The 26,164-nt window shown below is 36.1% G+C and overlaps 1 protein-coding gene across 2 annotated transcripts in view; it reads left to right on the top strand.

The window, feature by feature from the left end:
* Nucleotides 1–26,164, top strand: part of BNC2 (basonuclin zinc finger protein 2) — a 404,883-nt gene that overhangs the window by 357,125 nt on the left and 21,594 nt on the right. The window lies entirely within an intron of this gene.

Below are 26,164 nucleotides of genomic sequence, written 5' to 3'. Positions count from 1 at the left end.
TTTCTTTCCTTTGAGCAGCCGCTTCTTCTGTAGCATACTCTGTTGCAGGCAAAAGTATTCCCAACCTGCAGTCTGAATTGCATGTAGGAAAGAGGATAAAAGACACTATTTGATTTATTAATTTCTAGTGGATTAGAACTACAAATGTTTGCTATGTTTTTAATTTGAGAACTAGAGAGAATCACAGCAGCTTTTAATTATGCATTTTGTGTAATGCAGCTCTGAATAGAGCAGAACAAAATTAAAATTGTGGATCAAATACTAAATCTGAGTGGATGCTTAAGTGAGCTGTAGTGTAATGCTAATGGTTTTGCGTCTTCCTGGCATTATGTCAATAATGGCTCTAATCACATTAAGTAGAGAGCCCATTAGCTTTTCTTTGCAGCAGCATGTACCATAGCAACATGCTGTGAGTTCTGAAATAACTTTTGACTTTTTTTTAAAAAAGCATTGCCATGTTCAGACTAAGCGGCAAGTATATAACGTGTACATGTGAACACACGTATGTTCACGATGCTGTATTACATCCTCAGTAATGTTCTTTTACTGGCATAGGCAGATTAACCCTACCATTATGGTTTTGAAAAATGCAACTCAATGTCCTTATCTTCTTATATTTAATAGATTCTCAGCTATATTTTTGAGACTAAAGCTTTCACCTAAGAATTCACGGTGGTATAAAATCATATCTACTTGTATAGTATTATACCTAGAGGGATGAAATACCTTTTAATATTTACTTTATTTGCTCGGTGGCATCTTCTAACTATATACTCCTATGTAGTTCTATTTCTGTGTTGAAGCTGGAACAGAGAAGTCTGGTTGAAGTTCTTTTGACTTAATGCAATTTTGGGTCCATATTGGTAGAGTGCTCCTAAGATGAAACTACCATGTGGTATTCATCATGGGTTTTCTTAGTGACTGGGAGACTAGAATTAGTGTAGTATGTGAATATTTCTTATTTGAATAACTTGGTCTTAGGAGAAATACTCGAGAGTATTTAAAAAATTTTTCAAAGCTTCAAGTATAACTAAAGCACTTTGTGTTTTTCTATTATTACACTAGATGAAGATAAACCAGGAGTCAGGCAATTTTCAAAACAATAGTGTTGCAGAGGCACTTTGTTCTTAATATGTATATGCCTTGTCTCATTGTCTATCTCTCCAAACCTTCACCCCACCAGCACATACCTGGAGGACACTCAGGCTACAATATTAAGGGTTCATGTTCCATGTTCTCCTCTTTCTCTCAGCTTCTATCCAAATACAAAATAAAAGAAAAAGAAAAAACCCATGTCGTGTTAGCCTTCTAGGTAAATACTGTTACTTTAGCCTTTGAAATAGCTCTTGAATCCATCCCTTCCTGCCCATCCCATACCTTTGTTCAGGCCCTCACTGTCTCTTGACTATTTTTCTATCTAATATTCCTAGATATTCCTCTTTCTGCTACATTATGAATGATTTTAAAGAAAGCAACATATAATGATGGTATGTAGAGTTAATTTCTTTTTTACTAAGAGCGATTGTTTTAAGTTAGGATGCATAATACTAACTTTTATCCAATATGTTAAGGGTAAGTGACCTGCTTATTTATTTATTTTTTTTTTAGCTAATCACTATAGGTCTATAGTGCAGTTACAAATTACAATTCTCTCAGAACTTGAAAGCAAATCCTACTTCAGTCTAGAGTTGGGGATCTTGTGTGTTTATCTTTGGTAGCAAAGACCCAGAGAATTTGGGGAAACATCACACAGCTTTTAAAATTATTCAGATAAGCTATAATATGACATGACTGCCCCCCAAATGGTAAGACATTGCCCAGTGGATCTTAAAAACACTGTAGGGACGCCATTATCATCATATCTTTATGGTATAGTTAAAGATGAAATTTAAACCGCTTTAAATTGGAGTACAGAATGGTGAAGCTGCTGCCCAAGTTTGCTTTGACAATGGTTGAATTGGGATCAACTCTAGAAATAACTGCCCTTTTATTAATATTTTTATATTTTAAAATATATTTCCTCTTAGTCTTTTATCTCAGAAGAATTAACTTTAGTTCCCTAAAGGAATTTATAAGTGGAATCTTATATACATGTGTAGCAGTCTTAAGGTTTCAAGTCTTAAGCACTTTCAATTTTGTTTCTCTTTTGAGCTCCATAAGGCAAAAAGGTAGGATCCCCTTCTGAAGAGGAGAAATTTGCAACTTGGTTTGTCATGACAGAATCTGAATTCTTCTGATTCTTGGTCCATGGCATTCCACTGTCTAATGCTGCCAGATGACTTCTTTATTCTGCAGAGATGTGATGTTCCACCGTGACAAGTGCCATTCTGTGTGCCTGCACTCTGGGAACTCCTAATAGGAAAACAAGTAGGAGCCATCTGACCCACCCATCTTGTATCTTGCCCAGCTACAAAGTGGCCTCCTAGATGTGTGTCCTTCACCATTATTGTCTCCTCTCTGTCTAGATCTGCTTGAAAATCTGCCGTAGCTGCAGCTGTTCTCTGTCAGTGACTCATATCCAGTTCTCACATGTCCACCTTCTGCACTGCAGTTCCACATTTTCATATGTCCACTGACTTTTTGGTGCCTGATGGCACTATCAACAAATCCATGTCAACATAACTAAAACCAAATTTTTTCTATTTACCCATTTTGCCAGGTAGCTATTTCTCATAATTTCCCACATTAACCTTTCATTTAATAATTCATTAGAGCCTCCAAAGGCCGAATTTTATGGTGTGTCCTCTGGAAACTCTAAAGTTCCATTAAACACTCTTTGCCTCTAAGAGATATAAAAAGAAGGAGGAATATAAGATGTGAGTTGCACTTGTGTTTTAGAAGTTTCACTGTTTGAAGGCTAAGAGACTGGCTTGGGGCTGAAGGTACAGGGGAGCTGGTCTGGAAGGAGGTGGAAGGTGACTGAACAAGTGACCTCATCTGAGTTTTTGTCCTCAAGGAGCACACTCTAGTAGAGGACAGTAAATGTACACAATAACCCAGGAGAAAGTAAAGCTGTCAGGACATGTTTTGAAAGCTTAGATCTCAGTTTTTTCTCATTTCTGTCATCCCCTCTTCGTCTGACAAATGCTGGACAGCATCTCATGTGAGCCTATTGCCATTTTTTCTATCTTCCACTGCCCAGTTCACTCTCACAATCACCCTGTCTGTCTGTCTCTCCCACCCCCACTCCCTCCCCACCAGGAAGTTGTAGGGGAAGGAGAAGAAAGATGGAAAAGGGATGATAATACGTATTTCTACTGTCCTAGGGTCCTTTCCCTTTTGTGTTGGTACAGGACAGCATAGTGCTTGTGAGGCCTTTAGAATGTATCCTTATAGACCCTGAGAGAATCATTAGTATGATTTGAACATCCTCTCTTGCAGTGCTTCTTGTTGTTATAGCTGAAAGTAAGTTTTACTCCTGATGAGCCAAAATTTAGTCATATACACTAATTTGTTAACAATATTAAAAATATCAAACACACACAGAGGTAAAAATGTAATTTTCCATCATAGCACATAATCTGAAAAGCTCATAATTAATTTAAATATGCAAGATTTTACCTAGATATATATTCAGCAAGCATTTTCATAAGCTTGTTGTGTGCTAAGTGCTTTTGATATAAAGGTGAAGAGTTACTATCCCTGTTGTCATGTAATATGACAGTTACCATGTGATGTGATGTTTGTATTATTGGAGATGTGGATAAGTAGAAGAATATGAGTATACATTTCAGTGTCAGATTTGGGACTAAATACCTCCCCTACCATCTATTAGCTGTATCACCTTGAATAAGATGTCTAACCTTTCTAAGCCTCAGATTGGTGATACCTACCTTCTGGTAGTTGCTGGGGAAATTATTCAAGATACTGTTTATAAAACACCTATTTGAATACTTGTAGAAATCAAATGTTCAAAAAATGTTAGCTTGTTATTATAACATTAATAAGGAAAGGAGCCTCTAAGTATGTTTTGCTCAATCAAGGAAGACTTTTCAAAAGAAATGTAGGTAACATTTGAGGTGACACTCAAAAGATGAGAGTAGGAGTTTCTCAGGAACAGAGTGTCTCATCCAGGCTAACAGAACAGCATCCACTAAATCATATAGTTAGGAGAAGTGATAGTGTGTTCCAGAGTTTTGTGAATCAATATTGCTGGAGCATAAGAAGATACACAGGAGATAAACACAGGATAGATAGCCAGGCACAAGGTGTTGCAAGGTCATCAAGGACCTTGTTACTTAGACAAGAGTTTATGCTTTTTCCCAGTCATCTCAAGTGGAGTAGTTTTAGATGGCTAGTTTAGACAATCCATTGAGATATGTGAAGAAAATGTTGAATTTCTGTATATGTTTTCATTGCCTTATAACTTTGTCTTATAATATTCATAGTATACACATAATATAAGGTATTATATATTAGTAGAGTAGTAGATATATGTATTTGAATGTGATATTCAGCCAGTATAACAATATGGCCGTAATAACTTTTCATGGCTGGTGTTTGTTGTGATTGGTAATCAAGCATCTGTTGCCTGGCCCTGCCAGTTATTAAAAGTTTTGATGTCACTCCGGTAAGCAAGTATACCAGTATGGCACTGTGTTACTCATGTTTTGTCATTGATCTTGAGTCTGTTGATCATTCTTCTGGGAGATGGGGAGCCATTGGAGAACTTTGGGAAAGGGAGTGAAATGATTAAAATTCTGTATTAGAATTCACTGAATCATACTGAGGACTGAGTGTTGAGAAAGGTTATAGGAAGAGATATCACTTCCTGACTTATTTAGGTATAGCCCATAGTTCATAGTTAGAGGCATGAATGTCACCCATTTTGATGGCAGACTTGTGGAAGAAAGAGAACATGATTGGTTTAATTTTTTAAGGATCAATGAGTATAAAAGATATTGTTTGAATTTTGGGGGAAAAAAAGCATGGCATCAAACAGTGCAATGGTATAGTTACCAAAAACCAAATACAGAGACAAAAATTAAAGACTCTTCTTTCAAAATATTCTGAGAAGAAAGGAAAAGTAGATATGTTTAGGAAAATACTGGGGTAATATTTAAATAATCTTAATAACCTGAATGGCATAAGCACTGTAGAACTAGAGCAGATGCCCAGACATTGGCCAGTGTGTCCTGCCGATCCAGTGCTTATTATCTGAACATCAGCCTGGGGAGAAAATAAATAAGTGTGTTTATTTATTTATTTAATTTGAGGATCTTAAAGGGTTGTTAGCTATCATTAGTCTCGATTGTGTGCCCCTCCCCATTTAAAAACCATTTATCTTCGTGCTTTTGAATTATGAATTCTGTACTCAGAGGAGGAATTAGGAAATAATCTCCCGTCATTGTTGATATGTAACCCTCATTTGCGACAAATGGGAACTTAATTCTAATTTTGTCAGTGCAACGAAATAGCATTGAAAACACCTTCCATTTAGATAGATCAAAGGATTTAGTAGACTTGTATGCTCACAGTGGCAAAATTTCAATGTAGTCATTTTTCTTAACTTTCCAAATGATGTCAGAACATTTTCTCATTCACCCTCATTCAGTCTCCTGAAAGTTACCTTTATTTCATTTTCCGTGAGATGATCCATGTTTCCTGTTACACACATAGTTGGCACACTCTTGGCTTCTACCAGTCTGACTGTACACCTTTCAGAACAGCCTTCCTCTCTCTAAGCCAAAATGGCATGAGTGATAAAGAAAGGAACTTTGCTTTCAGGAGTGAAAATGGAAAGAGAGAGGCTAGCACAGTAGTGTGAGGAAAAAAATAAATGAACAGGCTATGGGGGAAATAGTCAATTGCCCAAAAACAGTCAATTTAGAAGAAGGAAGAGGATGGGTCTAGAAATTTAGACATAAAAGTAGGAAATCAAACAAGAGTGGAGGAAGGGAAGAATCTTCAGGTGGGATCATTCAGGATCTAAAGTACAAAAGAGAGATAATGTTAAATAACTAGAACAGCAAGGATGAGAACAAAGAACAAGAAGGAAGACACATTTCTCTGGCAAAAGAGAATGTGAAGATGAGGAATAAGCAGTAATGAAGCAATTGGCCTTTCCTTTGGATCCTTATGGCAAGATCGTGTGTCCTTTTTCTCTCCCTGTTTCTGTTGTGAAAGAGGGAGGATGTATCTGAAAAACAGTTGATTCTTAAGTATTCTACAACTAAAGCCCTTATTGTGTGAGTTTGTCACTTTCTGTTGGGTGGTCTTTTTTCTCGTGTTAGGTGGGGGGTTTATCCCTTACCTTTCTCCAAACTTAGTCTTTTGACTCTTATGTTAATCATTGTTTTAACGAAAGGTGTAAGAATTGGTCTTGGTTTTCACTTTACACCAATTTATACTTAAAGGCAAAAATTTAATTCAAACTTTAGAGAAAGAATAGAGATAGGTGCCTCTATCTCAATATAAAAGTTGGGGGCAAAGATCTCAGGAGGTTGCTCCATAGCTGTTCTCAGATGGATCACTTTATTAATTCTCAGAATAAAGCCAAGTTGAATTGGCATTAGCATGTTTTGTTCCAACTGGCATGAATAGCTTTTTTCTTTGGCTGGTGAATGGAGATGGTTTCGAGTTATAAAAAAAATAAAGAATGTGAGTGAAGAAATCCTGGGTTAGCTCAGAGACAGCAGGAAGATTTCTGAGAGAGTGGGAAAGGAAAAAGCAATCCATAGACTTGCCGATGGACACTCATTAAATGTTAATAGGAACCGCGTGTGATGAAAAGCAGGCGGCTCTGAATTTATCTTGTAACTGTGTGTCTACAACTGGAGGTATGCGAATGAAATCAAGCAAAGGCATTAAAGAAATTATTTGTAAGGAAGCAGAAGCAATATTCTGTTTACTTTTCGAGAACACAACCAGCATTTGGGAGCTGCAGGCACATGAGAAGAAATCAGACTTCCAGCTCAGTGGCAGGTGGAAGATGTTGTTAGAAAAGAAACAACTCTTATATTTGAATAAATTCCCAAGAAGGCTGAGAACCCCTGACATAGTAGGTATGTAAAAACACGTAGCTGACATCAAGGCCTGTTGCACTTTTGTAACCTCCTTGAATCACTGGAGCGAGCAGTCCCTGGTGAGGGAGCATGTCGCTGGTTTTGTCTTGACAGGGAGTTGCACCTGTGATACCCGAAACCTCCTTGCAGCTCCCCCACCCCTTGTGTAGTCCTGGGTCATTGGAATGCAGGCGCTGGATTGAAACGTTTATTCATAGCAGATTAAGAATCTAAGTATCTGTGAGGCCTCACTTAGGAGGCTCTTAGAAGATTAATAAAATATTTACAAAATAACCTATGTGATTGCTTCATTTTTGAGATATTTGGCTCTAATCGCATCATAAATCCTCATTCAAGTGGCTTCTCTGTTCTGTGAAGAAAGTTCTGTACTTACACTTCTGGAGAAGCAGAAACAGATTCCTGCCATACTTTTATGGAAGACATGGGAGCGCCTAGTTTCTCTGCACGGGCATGTTCTCCTTCTTATACACACACACACACACACACACACACACACACACCCTGAACAGTTCAACAGAGAGATAAAAGGATCATTTTTTAAAAAGACTTATTGATTCAAGTGAGTGCACTCACATGTAAAATATTCAGATAATTCATCCTATTATTTATGATAAAGAATCTTTGCATGTTTTACCTGTAACCAAGAGAACATTAAGCTGATCAAAATATTGTTTTGCCAATAATTAAAAAATATTGATATAATTTAAAAAATTTTTTAAACTTTTATTCCTAAAACCCATTATGTATGTCAGTTATTATATACTGTCTTATATGCCATCTTGGTAGATCACATCATACAATTGGATTTCTAGATGTCTTATAGGATCAAGATTTCAGTTAATACTTGATTTTATGCTTGTTCACAAGTATTTGTATGAACAAATCTACTGAGTGCCCACCATGTGCCTAGAATTTTGTGAGGCCTTTCATGAGTGGTATTATGTCATTTAATTCAATCCTAATAATAACTCTAAAAGTCAGGGATGTCTGTTGTTTCATAGATGTGAAACTGAGGCTCAGGGTAGTCACACAGTAACATGGTGTTGAAGCATGGGTCTGTGACATCATAACCCACACTTTAGTGTATTGTACTTTGTTTTGATGCATTTTTTCCATTCCATTCTGCCTCCTCATATTTCCATGAAGGGAGAATTTCAGGATTGTTAGAACGAGAGCTCATCCTTTTTTCCTGATGGTGAATGCTTAGGAAATAACGCCGCTCTTTTACTGAATTTTCCTTCAGTTGTGTGCTATTGCTCATGTTATGTTGCCACCTTTTTCACAATGACTTTTCTGTTATATAAGTTGGAGTTGGCTTTTTAATACATGCTATAATCTTCAATAAAGTATTTATTAGATGATTTAAAATTTGCCAGAAATCTGTATTAAAATGTTCTTTAAAGAAAAAAATATTTACCTGACAACAGTCTGCTCACTTTCATGTTCTCTCTCTCTCTTTGTATAAAATGAAAATATTTTTATTACATTTCCTTTCATTTTTCTCTCTCAAAGCCCTTTAAAAAGGGGATAATGTAGCTGGCAGCTATGGCCATAGGAAGTCTGTGCAATCTGTGCTTTATGTACATAAAAAATATATGCCAAAATATACGCATTTGCATGATTTTTTCTTTTTATTTGTTGATAAGGTGCATATTCCCCAACTTTTCACTTGACTGACTTGTGGTTAATTGGGATGTCTTTGTTCTCTCCAATGTAAGATCTAAAAATCAGCCTCTGTCTTTGCTGTATGTCAGTACAGCTGCTGTTTGCATGCTGTTTTCTTTGTTGCTATGTGTGTGGGTGCCTCGGGCCCAGGTCCTGAGTCCCCGTTCTCCTGCTGTGCATTGCCTGTGTTTCTGTGGAGAATTGTAATGTTCTTGGATCAGGGACTTTTACAAATAGGTGTGTTCTTCCTAGTTGGCTTGGAGTGATCAAAGACCACCATGTTTCATTTTGCCCAGAGCCTTCAAATCCCACCCCCTACCCTCAATAAAATCCTTTGCAGAGAACTTTACCCTAAAGACACAGAAAACAAATGCAGCACCTGTGACCTGAGAGCATTACCTACCAAGTCCTGGAAACTCCCAGAATGTTGTTTATATAGTGCACCCTCAGTTGGGATTCATAGGCGTTGCTGTGTCTCTCTCTCTCTTTTTTTTTTTTCTAACAATGTGTGAGCATGAGACTCTTTTGAAGAGAGTGGGAGGAAGGTCATGTTATAGAAGAACGTGATCATACACGTTAGGACACATGCTAATTTATGACATTGAATTCTGACTAATATCCTAAGAGAGAGGTGAAATGCATGCACATGAGTATATTTTGGTTTCCATTTAATTCTCTAATTGTTTTTATTTATTTATTTTTTTAAGTTAAATAAAGATTTTTGTCTTGGTTAGTGATGTATTCACAAAAGACTGTAGGATTTCTGCACTTGCCTCACCCATGTGAAGTGGAAGGAATGTATTTTCTTTTGCCATGTTCCTCCTCAACAGGGGAGCTCTTACTAAATCCAAGAAACTAAACAGAAGGATGGTAAGTGTATTTGATCATTGCTCTCCCCTCACTCCAGGCTTGAGTTGAAATGTGATTTCTAACCTTCATATGTACACTGAGTGATGGAATAATTAGTTGAGGTAATGCATGTGAAGTGCTTTTTCCCTCAGTGCCTGGCACATAGTGAATGCTCAGTAAAGATAGTTGTTACTTTTATTGGAGCCAAATTCATATTGTACCTCCTCTCTTTTATACATATTTATAATAGCCCATTAGTTAGGTCTGAAGGTCAGTGTTTTCCTTGTCACAGGGCTTTAGGAAATGTTGACTTTTTCTGTACTTTCACATGGAGTTGGTGGATTGGGTGTTTTTGTTTATTTGGTTTTTTTGTTTTGTTTATTTCAGACAGGGTCTTACTCTGTCACACAGGCTAGAGTGCAGTGGCACAGTCATAGCTCACGGCAGCCTCAAACTCCTTGGCTCAAGTGATCCTCCTGCATCAGCCTCCCAGGTAGCTGGGACTACAGATGCACACCACCATGCCTGGCTAATTTTTTTATTTTTTATAGGAACAGGGTCTCACTATGTTGCCCAGGCTAGTCTCAAACTCCTAGCCTCAAGCAGTCCTCCCGACTCACCTCTCAAATTGAGCCACCAGCCCAGGTTTTTAAACAAAATGGTACATCAATTTCCTCTTCCTAACTTATCTCATGATTTTAGCAGATTGCTTATAAAGAAGTAGGATATGTCATATTTGTAGGCCAAGAATTGACAATCCAGTCTTAGACAACAATGAAGATTTTCTACCTTATTTAAATACAAAATCAAAACCAGGAGATTTATAAACATCCAATGTTGATTCCTGTTACTAGAAGTGAATGTTGAAAGGGACCACAAAAGCTGCTTTTCTAGCCTCTACTGGACCAGAGGCCTCTTTTGGGGAACAATTAATTGCATCTTCTAATAAATGACATTTGATATTTTAAATACTCATTTGAATGGATGCTCTCTAAAGGAAATGAAGCTAGTAAAGTTACATGGGCTTCTATGAGCCTTTTATCTCATGTATCTATTATTAGGCAGTTTATAATGGTAGGGTTTTTTTTCCCCTTAGGTACAGATAAATTTTCAGTAATTCTTTTTTTAAAATCAGCCTAACTTGACACTTCAGAGGTCACTAATAAATCATACCTCCCTCTGCTCAAATAAAGACAGACGTCCCCCCTTCTGTCTCCCACCTACCTACCCAATCCTGGGTCAAGTAACAGAGCTGAGCTTAGAGCCATCATCTGGAACCACCATTAGAGAATTTGTTTTTGTGTGGGTTGTCAGTGGTGGTACAGATCTGAAATAATGGTGAATCTGAAACATCAGTGGGTAGGTGTGTAAAAAAAGCATTAACATGGCAGACCTGAGACTGCTGTCTTTTGAGAGGTCTGCTTACAAGGTTGGCCCTTGGCTGGCATCTCAGAACTTGGATTTTGAGAGTGTTCCCACAATTTCCTAACTGATAAAGAGTAGCTAATATTTCCTAAAATGTATAAAATGCTTTCTGGTGAATATCTCCTTTCCTTCTGTCTTGAATCTTGAATTTTGGTCCATGCGAGGCAAAGGGTACCTGTATGATCATTCCCAACAAAAACCATGGACATTGAGTTGCTAATGAGCTTCCCTTTAGACAGTACCTCATACATGTTGTCACTATTCAACAGCACTATTCAGGACTGTGGGAATCCCATGTGACTCCTCTGAGAGAGTATTCTTGGAAGTGTATGCCTGGTTTCCTCTGGACTTTTGCCCCATGCATGTGTTCCCTTTGCTGATTTTGCTTTGTACCCTTTCACTGTAGTAAGTCTTAGCTGTGAGAATGACTATTTGCTTAATCCTGTGAGTCTTGCTGATCCTGGAACTGGTCTTGGGGATTCCCAGCACAGTAGTTAAAAGCTAACTAGTATAAGATTCCATGTGAAGGCAAAAGTCAGGAATTCTGAAAGGGTGCCTGAAGATTTTCCTTACTAAGACCCCTCCATTCCATATAATTTTCTTCTTAAGCACTACTTCATTTTGGCATTGAGTTAGTAAATATGTTTAGAATACAGAATAGTTCAGTAAGTACTTCTTGCACATTTAATTATCAATGTGAATTTATTTCTTATTCTCTACTCCTATTGGAATTGAGGATTAAAGGCAAGAGACTTAACACAGTGTCTTCTCTCTCTCTCTCTCTCTATATATATATATATACATATATATGTGTGTGTGTGTACATACACACATTTTCTCTGCTACTAATATTCTAATAATCAGAAGCCAGTACTATTAGAATTCCCCCCATTGATGGAGTATAGTGGCAATTGACTCTCATTTAGAAATTCTTTATGAGTTATCAAATTAAAATAACAAAAATGACCTGAATTAGAGTTAAATTTTTTGTTGTTTTTGCCTGGGATGTTTGTCTAGGTTGAACAATACATCTAGGATATGCCTTTCCAACAAAATTGGCTAGACTTTTAATATCTATCTCCATTTAAAAGGATTCTTTACTTGCTTCCTTATTGGGAAAAGAAAGAGAAGCAGAAGTGCTGCTGGGAAATAATTATCCAAGAGAGCACTGGGGAGACAGGACAAGACAGAAACTGGGTTTAATAGTGGCTGCTGCCAGCCATCATTGACCTGCCTGCTGCTCTTGGCCTGCTGGTACTCTTATCTACAAGAGTTCATTTCATGTACACTTTGCCTTTTTGGTCTGGTAGAATAACCTTCATGCCTTACTTCTGAGAAAATTGAACATACAGTAAATAGAACATGTGAATTTATAAGTAATATCTATTTTAGACTCCATGAAAACAGACACCAAAAAAGAAGACATAATTATATGACATAATTTAGATGACAAAAATTTTGTCTCCTTCCTTGATAATTAACATAAAAAGTAAAATGTTCACATTCTTTTCATTAATGAAATTTTGACCTTAATTTTATATTAAATTTCATATTAAAATAACATAAGCCCTTGATAGATAGTTTTTACTTAATAGTACCTTTTCTTCCTCAAATAAATGTGATGAGTAAAGAAAAAAAAGTCCTCCTGGTGATTTAAAAATCAACAGATAGTTGGTTTTCCTAAATGGTGACTTGAGCTCTTTTATTATACTATGGTTCATTGAGAGAAGCGATTCACTAATTGTAACTGAGTCAACAGTCACTATGCTAGGAGCAAAGAATATAGTATTATTGTGGGAAAAAAACAAGTCAGGCGAGCTGGACCCCTGTCCCAAGTCATATTTTAGCCTCTTGATCTTGGGCAAGATAATTATTTGTTAATTTCCTCATATGTGAAGTAAAGAGGTGGCACCAGACAATCTCAAAGCTACCTCCCAACTCCTACATTGGTAATATTCATAAATTCAGTCAACATTGATTCATCTTGGCAGTGGGATATAGAGGACAGCAAACCTGCGGTGATGAGACATATATGACAGATAAGTATAAACAGATCATAGAAGGGGCAGGTCATTCTTGCCGAAATGTGGGGAGGAGGAAGGAAAAAAGTAGAAACATTTCATGGAGAGGTCATTTCATCTGAGTGTTGGATGAAAATGCTAGAAATTCAGAGGGGTTCATTTTTCAGTATTTAGGATCATTTATGGCAAGTAGCTCATTGTAGCTGGAGCCTAAGAGGTCTTGTCAGGAGATGATGTTGGAAAGGTAGGTTGGGTCTATATTGAGGGGATTTCAAATGCCAGGAAAGGGGATTTATGATTTATTTTACGTACAATAAGGAATCACTAAAAGTTTGCTAGGAAGAAGAGTGAAATATTCACAACCTTAGTTTTTGGAAATTTGATGAAAATGTAAGTATTAAAGTGAGTAGAGAAATCTTGCTATTTGTTTTCCTAATGGCTATTTTCATCTGTTAATTTGTACCCAGTTATCTTTTGGCATTTATATTGATCCTGCCAGCATTGTCTCCCTTTTTGTAACCAGCATTGATTTCACAAACTCAATCAAATACTGATTGTGCTACCTTCTTAAGGTGACACCCAGAGTTTACCTCCCCTCATTATCTCCCCTAAACATGCAGTGTTTTTCCCAGGCCAGCAAAGTGAGTATACCACTAGCAAAGGTAAAAAGGCAAGAAAATCCAACCTTAAAAGAAAAGTTAATGATTTAGAAATACACTATCCTCAGTCTCACATCCATAAATAGCCTAGATAGTTAAATAAAGCAGGAAGGATTTTTAACCCCTGAGTGGTTGTCACAATAACACCAGTTTCAACTAGTATCTTTAACTAAGACACTAAAAGAAAAGATGGTGCTTCCATCGCTGCCTGCGGTAGCTGCTCAGTGGAAGCTGCATTGCCTTAATACAGCACAGACTTTGAGATCAGTTTTTGGGGGTCAGAGCCCTAGGGGTTGTGCTTAGACTCCATCAAGCCCCTGGGCTAGGCCTGCCAACTCTGGCTTTCATGTTTTCCTTTCCTTTTGCTGCAGTTTTTTCTTCAGCCTGTTCAGCAAGTATACCAAGAGGTTCCATATGAGGGTGCATGCATGCTTCCATCAAACAGCTTTATCATTAGTGCAGTGAGCCCCTCCTTGCAAACCTGTGGCTGTCATAAAGCGATTTGATGCAAGCTTTCTACACGCCCAGCTAATTGAGAGTTGAAAGCCATCCTTCAGATTGGTGTGGCTGTGTTACTTATGCTTGCCAGTTATCAGCCACCTTGATGTTGTTTAAATGGAGGCATTTTTAATATTTCACATTTAAAAATGTGTTAAGATACTCAATAAATGACAGTCATCTCATGAAGCCAGTTTCTTCATCCTATTCACATGTAAACATTTATTAAAATATTTACCTGATAATCTGCAGAGTCATAGATTTCAGATTAAAAACAAATTTTTCTAGATTATCTGCAGTTGACCCAATCTGTCTTATCATTATTATTATTTAAAGATGCTCATATTGTCCTAATTTTCCCTATAAATTTTATCAGAGCAGATGTAGTCACCATGATGCAGCAATGGACTAAACTAATTTCATTGATGTAAACATTGTTAAACAATTTCAAATGCAACTTTGGAAACAGTGTTTCTGAACCTGTTTAATAATGTTTAAAAATGCATCAATGAAATTGGCTTAGCCTGTGGCCTTTATTACATTATCTGTTCTCAATTACATAGATTCTATGTTTTATGTCTGGACTAGTTATAAGTCACTGAAAAAAATGATCCCAGCTGAAGAGTGTGGCTTATTCCTAACCCATTTAATTTGATTTAAAATTGATAAACCTTGGAAAATACTTCCAGAATGCTATATCAGCTATTAAAATAATAGGAAATGCGATGTGGAGGTCACACTGGCATTACTATTTCAAATGCCTCCCCCCCCATTAAAATTTTATCCCCAATGCTTTTCACCTTCCACTCATCTTCAGTTCCATTGTTGTGACTCTCCTACTAAATTCTAAGCTATCAGCCCTGAAATGTAACATAAAACATTAAATATGTTTTTACTAATTATGATCTGCTAAAATTCAAGCTCTGTGCTGATGCTTTTTTTATTTTAATTTCAGAAGTAGTATTTAAGCAATGACATGCAGTAATTTGTTCATTCTTCTGTCAGTATAATTTACAAGGCAATGGCAGATAAACATAGCAATACAAGATTCATTTACGGTGACACAATGGCAGATACACAGAGCAGAACCCTGCCTATGAGATAAAGTGGACTGAGTGACTTATGCAGTAATTAGGGGATAATTGTCATTAACCTCACAAACAGTAGTTTACCCATATTGTTTAAAAGGCTCCAGGATGCGTAATGACAAGGTAATCTGTCAAAGCGCTAGGGGGAAATATTAATAAGATTTGTGCAAGCCTGGATAGAAAATATGCAGAAAGCGGCCACATTAAGCTAATTGGTGGATGAATATACACTTGTAAAAGTGCTTCTAATGGCACGTTTGCTGCTCTCCAAATGACTACCGTTAATGTGGAGAAGTGGGCTGCTTAGAAAGTCAGGACTGCTGGGACAAGAGGGTATTAAGGCATGCAGACGCGGTTATTACCTTGTGCTCTATAATGCAAGCTTTCTCCTTTTATCTTTTTCATTTTGAATTTTTGAGTTTTTTTGTTATAGTAACATATATTGATTATTTACTCTGATTATTCTGTATTTGATCTATATTTGTTTTGTCAGCCATTGACCCCCAAACACCTGTCTTTTGTGGCCAAATAAAATATACATTGATAGCTGCTTACAAATATACAGAAACAGGAACTATTAATGCATACGTGGATTTATAATTATACACACATGTGTATGTGTGGGTGCCTTTTATAGGAACACATTTAATCTGAGCAATCAAAGGAAAGTAGATCCATCAACAGCCTTGTGTATGTGTTACAAGTAATAATGTGTTGTTCCCTGATGAATGCTAAAGCAGGAAATTAATCTTTGTGTTCTACTGCTATTCTTATACCCAGAGAAGAACAAAGTTAAATCTCCCAATACATCTTTCTGTTCAATCACACACTCAGTCCTCAGTGAGTTTTATGGAATACTCAATCCTCACTGTTTTATGGAATACTGCATAGGGAGTGTTCTGTCCCTTTCTCTCCCTGCTCCCTTACATCCTAATGAATATGTTAAAGTTCCATAGGGTTGTTCAATCAGCATCAGTTGTAAAGTAATTCAAAGTATAATATGTGAAATATCATCATCTATTCAAGCTTTGGAAGCTCTATACCAGTATTGAGGGTCTTTATTGCACAGATGAAATTTCAAACAAAGAGTAGAGGTTATGGCCTTGAATTTTTGCAAGGTTTTAGCCTTTTCCTGATGTCTAAAATCACTTTCATCATGAAAAAAAAAAAAACATTTGCACTCATTTTTGCTGTTTATTAGACATTATGGAAAAGTATATCAGGAAATGCTTGAGTCTCTGGCATTTACGTTTAGAAATATAAAGCCCCAGTACAGCCCGGCAGATACATAACACACTATCTACAAATTCTGTGGTAGAACTTTGGTTATGGCAGGAGAGGTAAGCTAGAAAATGTAGACCTCAAAGCAAAAATGTCAGAGAGGGCTCTGATAAGTTTTGTTTATTGCAAAGCAAGCAGATTTATAGCTGTCCTAGGACTCAGGCTTTATCTTTATGTCTGAGTGGACAAGAAAACAAGACCATTTGCTGGGACTGTCCCTCTCCTTCCTCCTGTTTCAAGTGTTTTCTCTGAGGATTTCAAGCTGTTCCTTTGCTGTCCTGAACTATAAAATGATTTACCCTCTAGAATTCCAGTTAGTGAACATCTCCAAGTGAATAACTTGTGTCTGTTTAAAGGGTTTAATTGAGGCAAGGGTCTTGTATACAAATACTGCTGTTTCTTGGAACTCTGAAAGACTACAGATATTTATTTACATAGCTTTATTGATATATGATATTTATTTTGAAATAGTTGAATCTTCAAATTACAGAATTTTCATAAACCCTACTGATACAATTTGGGGGTTTCCAAGGCCTCTTAGGGACTTCTTGGGCAGTTTCCCTAGGTTTCAAGCAAAGTTTTATTTTTAACTGATTGATCATTGAATTGACCAGGAGTTAAAATGAATCAAGAAGAATTAGAACCTCTAATCACATCACTGATAAGCAGCCCCAGACAGAAACATCAAGAGAAGCGTCCAAAATATAGGATAATACAGGAACACTCAGAGAAAGGTGATACTTTTAGTCATAAACACACATTCTAAAAATAGGTTGGTTGAAGTTGGTTAAAAGTAAATTTTAACATTTTAATTACAATGATTTGTGTGTCCAGATTCAAGGCATAGATAGTAAAATAATGGAAATTTAAACTTGGTTTTAGTAAGGCTTAGAAATTTTAATATGACTCGTGTTTACATGAAACTGAGTATTGGTGATTGATGGTCACACCGCTGGTTGTAGACTGAACCAATACTAGAATTTAGGTGTCCTTCACTCATGTTTCTTGACTTTGTTTTTCCCTAAGGTTGAATATGTCTAAGTTATATTAAACATAATCAAACTTTGCAACTTTAAGGTATAAATTCTGTTTTAGCCTACAGGTATATAGTTAGATATTTTGTGCCTAAGTTAAGGACTCACAGGTAAATTTTATGTTAAAGGTTGATATGCTGGGAATATCAGCTGGATTTAGGATTTTCTATTTTAAAACTTAAATGATTCCTATGAAACTATTATTAAATATTAAAATGTATCTTTAAAAGTTTCTCAGATTTGATTTACAATGGTGCTAGATAATTTGAAAAATACTTTTGAATCATCAAAATATAGTTCTAGACATTATAGGAAGTAATTTACTCCTCTGATTTTGTATGGCAAATCAAGGCGCCTCTTTTATTTATTTGCAAACAAATGCCCATAGAGGAAATGCATAATGCTGGTTTTGAGCTAGACAAAAAAGAAATCCTGACAGGCCTTTAATAGAGCTTAGATGGAGCTTCTATGACTAAATATGTTGTAACCCCACAGTGATCTGTCATGATCACTATTTTTAAAATAAAAATGTGGTATAGACTGTTACTGAGGAAAAAGGAGATAGTACTCTAAGTTATACATTCTTATATGGTCCATAATTGAGAATATTCTGTAACAGAGTACTTCTTTTTTTTTTAAATCAAATATCAAACAATATGTTTAAAAATCTCAAGAACCATTTAAAATGAGTACCCTGGTATTTGGATAATATTATTTTGGTTAGAGAGTTGATCATTTGGGGAGAGTGTATGTTCAACTTACCAATAAGTTTTTTTTCTTTTAAAAAATATTTTTTTCACTGTGAAAAATATTTTCAAATATGGATCCAGAAAAGAAATTATAGAAATTTATATTAGAAAATATATCAAAGCCAGTACCTAAAAGTCACATAAAATTGTCATGTTGCTTCTTCATTCTGCTACCAACTATAATCAAGGGCCATGCTCCACCTCAGACTTCTACTTTCTTCCCAGAAGAGTCATTCATTTACTTTGTACTTGTTTTTGCAAGTGATTTGATATGCTTTACCTTATCAAACCACTATTCTTTAAGGTCAAACATTTTGAATGCTATAATTAGAATGATTTAGAACGAAGTTAATACACAAACAGGAATAAGCCAAGAACAATAGCCTGTGTTCACCTGCCTATTTGTGTACATGCACATGTGTGTGATAAGTAACTCTTTAAAAATGTCAGTCTTTATGTGCAAACAATATAGTGGAAGACTTCAATGTTAGTATGTCAGCTAACAGGGACTAATAAGGTTTGCCTCTTGAAGGGCATTTCTTTAGTGGAAAATTTTCTGAAAGCTCCACCATCCTAAACAATAGTGGATATTCCTGTAGCATTCATTTCTCCTTGGGGGATGCAGGAGAAATAGCAAAGATAATTCAAATCAAGTTCTTTATAATCTGGACATATTAAATTTAGCATCAGCTTCTGTAATCACAGCAAGCTGGTATATACCTATCTATAATGTTTGCATACTCACTTCATAACAAAGACAGTCTTGGGTGGATGAGGAAAACAGTTCTTTTTCAAAAGAAATGTTCACATGGATAAATGTTAACAAGTAAAGTCCAGTCTTGATTTTTATTTGTAAGTCTTTCCTTCTATCTATGCCACACCTTGATAATTTTTTCTCATGGGGCATCCCTGTCTTATTAATAGGAGAGGAGAGAGCAAGGATATGATTGGTCACCATTGTATTTTGAAGGTAAAGTGATGCTCTTGAGAAGTTTTATAAAATACAGATTTCCAAAGCATGAAAATTGAGTAGGGTTTTCATTACCCAAAACAAATGTTGATTTAAAAAATAAAAAATAAAGTCTAATTTGAACCATTTGGTGCAATCATGGCATGAATGAGTGTGTTTCATTCTGCCTACAGATATTACAGTTGTTTCAGCTGGCCTCCTAGAAACATTAGTCTAAAATACTAGAGAAGCACAGACACATAAAAGAGCTTCATGTGAATAGAGAATGGTATAATTTTGTTTACTTACACAACCAAACTGCTCCGATGTATATCGTATATACTAGCAGTACATCTCTCTCAGTGCCCAGCAAGAAATATGTGTTTAAATGTAAATTTGCTAAAACAAATAAACATGCCAAGTTCTTTTTTCCCACATAATTTCAAGTGTTTCTCAGAAATTATCACAACATTGCTTGAAAAATTTCCCTAAGTACTTCCCAGAATCTATTGTTTTCAATAAGAATTTTTTTGTGTTGCCATTTTTATTCTCCCCTTTTTGCCTGCTCACACACAAACATGCAGGCACACAGACATACAAACATTGACCCATGCGCACTTAGGAATGCCAACTCATATAAATTAGAGAAAGAAATGTAATCCAACAAAAAAGGAAAAAAATTGACTGTGAAGTAGAGGGAGCATTCAGACCACTTACATTTTTTTGGCTAAAAGAGTTTAAAAAGTTGACTTGACTTTAGAATGATAGTTTAAGATCGAAATATCTACTTGTTACATATGGACCCATCTTAGTTTTAAAACAGTTAACTGGCAGGAGAACGGGAGGGAAGAGGACTGAAAGTTTTAAGACTTGGGTAAGTTTCTTCTTTAAAACTGTTCATAATGCTCAAAGGCTTCTCTTCAAAGACTTCTCCCTCAAACTCTTGCTGTTTTCAGCATTCAGTGCCAGCTCTATCCAGCCCACAAGTGGTATCCATGAGCTCTCTCTTTGCCAACCCCCTCATCTATTACGTTGATGGAATGCCCCTGTTCAAATCATCTGAAATGATGATCTCTAAGCCTATCACTTGCTTCTGAGGTGACCCAGAAGTTAGGTGATATATTCCGTAGTTTCTGGATCACATCCTGATATATGTCAACCTAACCAAGAGGCCAGCACAAAGCAGATGGAGGCAAGTGAACACTGTTTATCAACTTCTTACAAGTGTTTGTGAAGGTGTATGGGCAAAGCATATGCCTGCTACACACTGGTATTGGCTCTGTAGAGAACATTACACACCCCATTAGTAAAAAATACAAGCTTGTACCCTTATATATGTAAAACCTATATATATCCATATATAAGATATTAGCAAAAAATCTTCTTTAAAAAATAAATAGAACCTCTCACGTTTACTGCTCATTTTCACAATGGATTATCTTGGGCACTCTACTAATAGGAGAGAATGAGCATGTGTGTTTGTGTTCTGGTCGCACCATGATGCAGGAGGCAAAAGAAGTAAGGTGGCCTATAAATAGTGGAAAGTTGTGAACTTTGACTTATGAGTTTGAGAATTCAAGCAATTTACATGGTTTAATTTTTTAAATCATCATCATTAAGATGTACTTCCCATACAATAAAATCTACCAATTTTAAGAGTACAGTCTATGTAGTCATAAACCTCAACCCAATCATGATACAGAATATTTTCGTCACCCCAAAATGTTCCCTAATGTTCTTTTGCAGATAGTCCCTTTCCCCCACATCAACCCCTGGCAATCACTAATCTGCTTTCTGTTCCTTATAATCTTACCTTTTCCAGAATTGCATGTGATTAGAATGGTAGAGTATGTATTTCTTTGGGTCTGAACTCTTTTGTTCTGAGCAAAATGCTTTTGAGAGTTGTCCATGTTGTGGTGTATATCAAGAGTTTATTCCTTTTTAGTGTCCCATAGTATTCCATTGTATACATATCCCACAATGTCTTTACCCTTAAGACTTAAACATCTAGAAAACGTGGTAACTGTATGATTTAAGTTTTGCATAGCATTGTTTCATGAGTTTTTAACTCAGCAAATACTGTTAAATTTTACCTTATAGGATACTTACGCTAGGTAGCCTTGAAATTTGGTAATTATCTACTTTCCAACCCATTCCTCTTGCCTTGATATTTAAATTAACTCAGAAGGAGCAAGAATAGAAAATTCCAATGGGCAACCAGTTATGAAAATAAATTGCCAGTGTGGTTATGATGAAATAAATGAAGAAAAGCACACTGCAAAATCCAGGCATGAAATCAAAAACATCTTGTAAACCTCTGATTTTGTTTTAGGTCATCAGCAGTTCCTATAGCTCAGTGTCATTTAACTAAAAGATCTAAAATTTATATCAAAGAGGAAATATTTTTAGTTTTTAGCTAATCATTTTAGAATTTTTCTTTAAATTATACCTTAAATAATTGTCTGAAAATAAGTTCATATAATGGAATAGAAAATTATTCTGTGTCTGTCTTTTAGAGTTAAACTATTTACTTATTTCTTAAAAATTTGAATACTGCTAGAGGAAATAGACCCTAGATTTGTGCTGTGTTCATTGTTCCTTCCTCATTTCTGTACTTGGAAAAAAAAAGCAATTATTTTTGCTCTATGCCATAACATGGTTTGTGGCCTATTATGAGCACAGGTGGGCTCCTTGTGGACTGAGCTTGAGGTCACCTGACAATCTCATGATTCCAAAACCTCATCTTTGTGTTCTCTTCCATCTCTTTGCATCCTGTCCTTCTCTACTGTCCTCTCCGCCAACAGGAAAAACCAATCAACCTTATTTTACTTTGATTTTAAAATTACAAGTCATGTAAGGTGCTTTGACATAAAAAAGGACTCAAATACAACCATTTAAACCATGACAGCTGAACCTACAACACAAAAGATTTTTAAAAATCACTCTGAAGAGTCATATAGGAACTGAGTTCCAGATTTCTGTGAGTGACAATCACCAGTTCCAGCAAAATAATAAAAGGAAGTCTTTTCACTTAAAATGCATAGCTGTAAATATTTTAAGTGTTTTATATTTTTCTGAACCAAGTAAAAGTGGTTTATAAGTCTGGATTATTTGGTATTACTCATCTTTTAATTATTATTATAGCTAGTTATTTTCAAAGGAAATCAATACTTATAATAATACCTTACGTTTAACTTACCAGGGTAAATCTTATTACCCTCATTTTCTAAATAACATTTCCCGATCTAAAAGGTTAAATGTCATTGAACTCTGGTCACAAACGAGAAAGCCTAAAGGTAGGAATTGACTCACTGACTACAAAATTTTATGGGATGGACAAGAGTCTAGTTAATATACTCTGATGTTAACATATTATTCATGCCTAAGACACGTGTCCCCAGTATAGGATGGTTGGTAGTCAGGACCTTCATGCTGGCTTAACAGACTGAATTTTTGTTTTATTAGCTTTTAGTTCGTAATAATTGTAATTGGTTTTATGATTTCTATTCACTTTAGTAAAGTTTATCTGTAGGAAGGACTAGTTTTTCCTCCTAATCAGTTTTGAAGAAATACTAAATTTAAATACAATAGAAGTAAATTACTAAAAAAAAATTATGATGTTTTTCGTTGTGGCAACAGTGTCCAGTTGTCCTAAAATTGTTCAAATGGTTACTCTCAATTACTTGCAGACTGGGTGTGGGGAGAGAGAAGCTGTCAGATTGACACAGGTCTATTTCAAATAGCATGAAAGTCTTAAACCACTGTTTGAGAATCACTATACCAAACCGTGCATATTTCTGTCACAAAGATCTTCAGAAAAAAACCTGGGCCTCCCTTTTTTCTTTTTGGTGGTTTCTAACTCCTTTCAACCAGTTTATCCAAGAATACACTAAAACTGATAGACAGTCTTAGCATTGAGCTTGCAGACTCCTTACATTGCATAGGATCAACTTCATTTCTTTCAGTTTCTCCATTTATGAGCATGATGAATTAGATAATCTTGATCAAATATTAATGATGAGGTTTTTTGAAAGAACTTCTGTGACACTTCATATTGTCTGGATTTAGAGGATGCCTATCAGGGGCTCCAGGTTAGTATGTATGTATGTATTTGTCTTGTTCTGAAGACCATGTGTTTGCAAAGATGCTATGTTTTACTTCTGTGTAAATTGCTACTTCTCTTACCACTACAAATGAAACTTCTCTTTTATGATTCAGGCACTAGCAAAGTTCTAAATCATGCATACCTTGATCTCTTCCATCAAAAGTAAGTGGTTTAATGTTAACAGTTTCCATTTTGGCAGAGACAGTTTATTCAAGACTAAAAGACGATCTGAAAGGCAGTGGTTTTAGAAATAGTAGCAGGCATCGTGGCAGGCCAGGAGGAAAGAAAAACCATATGGGACTTCTGTGTACTTTTGGGAGACGGAAGACAGAAGGGTGATGGAAATGAGATGCCTTGGTAGAATTGATCAGTTGCTATGGTTCCTGAGGTGCATTTTAATACCAGAGGCTGCCGGCTGTGTAAATACATTATTGACATGCATATTTAGGTGCAGGTTACCTGGGAAGATATGACTGTACACTATTCAGTTTGGGGTTCAACCTGAGAAACAATCCATAGTGAAAGGCTCCATAAAAGAACACTCAAGAGAGTAAATTTGAAAGTAAAAGAAAGATGGTGTAGGTTGGGCAAGGTGGCTCACGCCTGTAATCCCTGCACTTTGGGAGGCTGAGGCAGGAGGATCACATGAGGTCAGGAGTTTGAGAACAGCCTGGGCAACAGAGAGAGATTCTGTCTCTACAAAAATAATTTAAAAAATTAGCCAGGCATGGTGGCATGTGCCCTTGGGAAGCTGAGGCAGGAGTATCACTTAAGTCCAGGAATTTGAGGCTGCAGTAAGCTTTGATTTGCAGCACTGTACTCACGCCTGGGGTGACAGAGCAAAACCCTGTCTCTTAAAAAAAAAAAAGAAAGAAAAGAAAAATGGTATAGAAAAGGACATTACAGTGTTCTAGAGAAAGACTTCTTTAGGAGAAGTCTTACTGCTTGCTGTTGCAAACTCAGTGTACTCACCTAGAAAGTGGCATCATGGAATGGCAGTCACTGAGTTCTATAGTGATATGCAATGAACTTAGAGTTAGAATTTCTGGGTTCAGCTCCTTTACCCCAAGCTAGCATCTTGGCATTCTTGACAAGACATCTTATCTTTCTTCTCCTCTGACTTCTCATCTATTTGCTGAGCTTTGGAAGCCCTGGAAGTTATGATAGGGTGGAAATGAAATAATATATATTAAAATCACAATATCAGTTTTTATCTAAAACATCAACATTCTACCTTATTCTCTTTATTCCAAAAAAAAAAAAAAAAGGATGTAAGGGAGACCAATTGCTATTTAGTGACACTTTTTTAAAATGGTGATGTGGGGTCACCATACACCCACATCCTTATATGACTGTTCTGAAATGTATGAGAGTATTTGATCTGAAGGCCAATTTTATCTTCATGATAAGGGGATTTACCCATACATACTCTTTATGTAAAATGATAGAGTGCTAGGAGTGAGCCTTGTAAAGAATAGCAAATAACTATCAGAGCTTCTTTTATAAAAAAAAATTCAAATAAATGACAAAAACCAGCTGTGATGATTCAGACCATATGATTGTGATCCATAGGGAATTTTATATGCAAAGGCTGAGGAGAGACTTTTCCATTGCAAAAATAGTACAAGACCCGTGTATCCCTCATCCTGCTTTCTCCAGTGTGACATCTTACATGATCACAGTACAATTGCTGAAACCAGGAATTAAGATTGATGTGATGCTGTTAACTAATCTAGAGAATTTATTCAAATTGTGCTAGTTTTCCCATGAGTGTCCTTTTTCTCCTCTAGGATCTCTTGGATCACACAATTGTACCTTCTTAGGCCCATCTAATCCTTCACTGTTCTTTATTTTTTAAAAAAAATCTTTCCTGACCTTTATACTTTGCAGAGTACTCTCTACTATTTTGTGGAATGCTCTTTAATTTTGGTTTGCCTGGTGTTTTCTCATGATTAAGTTGAGATTGTAAATTTTGGGCAAGAATGCCACAAAAGTAATGGTGTGCCCTTTTCGGTATATCCTATCAAGAGGTGTGATGTCAACATGATTTCCACTGGTGGTGGTAACTCCAGTCACTCTTTTAAGATGGGGTCTGTGAGGTTTGTCCACTATACAGTTATGATTTTTCCCTTTGTAATAAGTATCATGTCATTTTGTTTTTGAAGAAGGTTGTATGCTTTCTTAGATTGATGGTCAGTGTTGGAGGAAGGGTCATTCACAGAGGGCTGCAAATTATCCTGTCCTGGTGGGAAGAAATGGTGCCCTAGAAAGATGGAGTCATTATTTAACTGTTCGAATAGATTTCTCTCAATCCATGCTGAAATGGACTGCCTGACATTACATTGCAGGATTTTTAAGTCCTACCTCCAGGCAAATCTCATAGTTACTAGCGAAAATGAAAGTGTGAAATGCTTTTTAATGTATATTTAACAACACATAGTCTGGTGATTACTGATGTGTATTCTCTGTGGACTCCCTTTGCTATCAGAGGAGGATGCTAAGAGACAACTTTTTACACATTTATTCTATCTAAATCCATCACATGTTTACTTTTTAAATATCTATGACTGTCATTTATAACAAGATCATAAAAAGTCAAATATAAAAGTCTAACTCAAACTTTGAATCATATGATTACAACCAATTTTCAGGAAAAGTACAATTACCTTTTATGAGTGATGTTTTCCTTATTTTGCCTTATGAAATTGCCAACTATTAAATGATACTAAAATATAGCTGTTCAAAAAAGAAAAGATACAGCTTAGTAATGGGGGTATGAGGGGTAATGCTACTTTATTCATCTTTTTGATTCAGAA

This window comes from Microcebus murinus, chromosome 12 (assembly GCF_040939455.1).
Source record: "Microcebus murinus isolate Inina chromosome 12, M.murinus_Inina_mat1.0, whole genome shotgun sequence".
Classification (NCBI taxonomy): domain Eukaryota; kingdom Metazoa; phylum Chordata; class Mammalia; order Primates; family Cheirogaleidae; genus Microcebus; species Microcebus murinus.
Note: the sequence above shows the minus strand (reverse complement) of the source record. Positions and strands in the feature narration are given on the sequence as shown.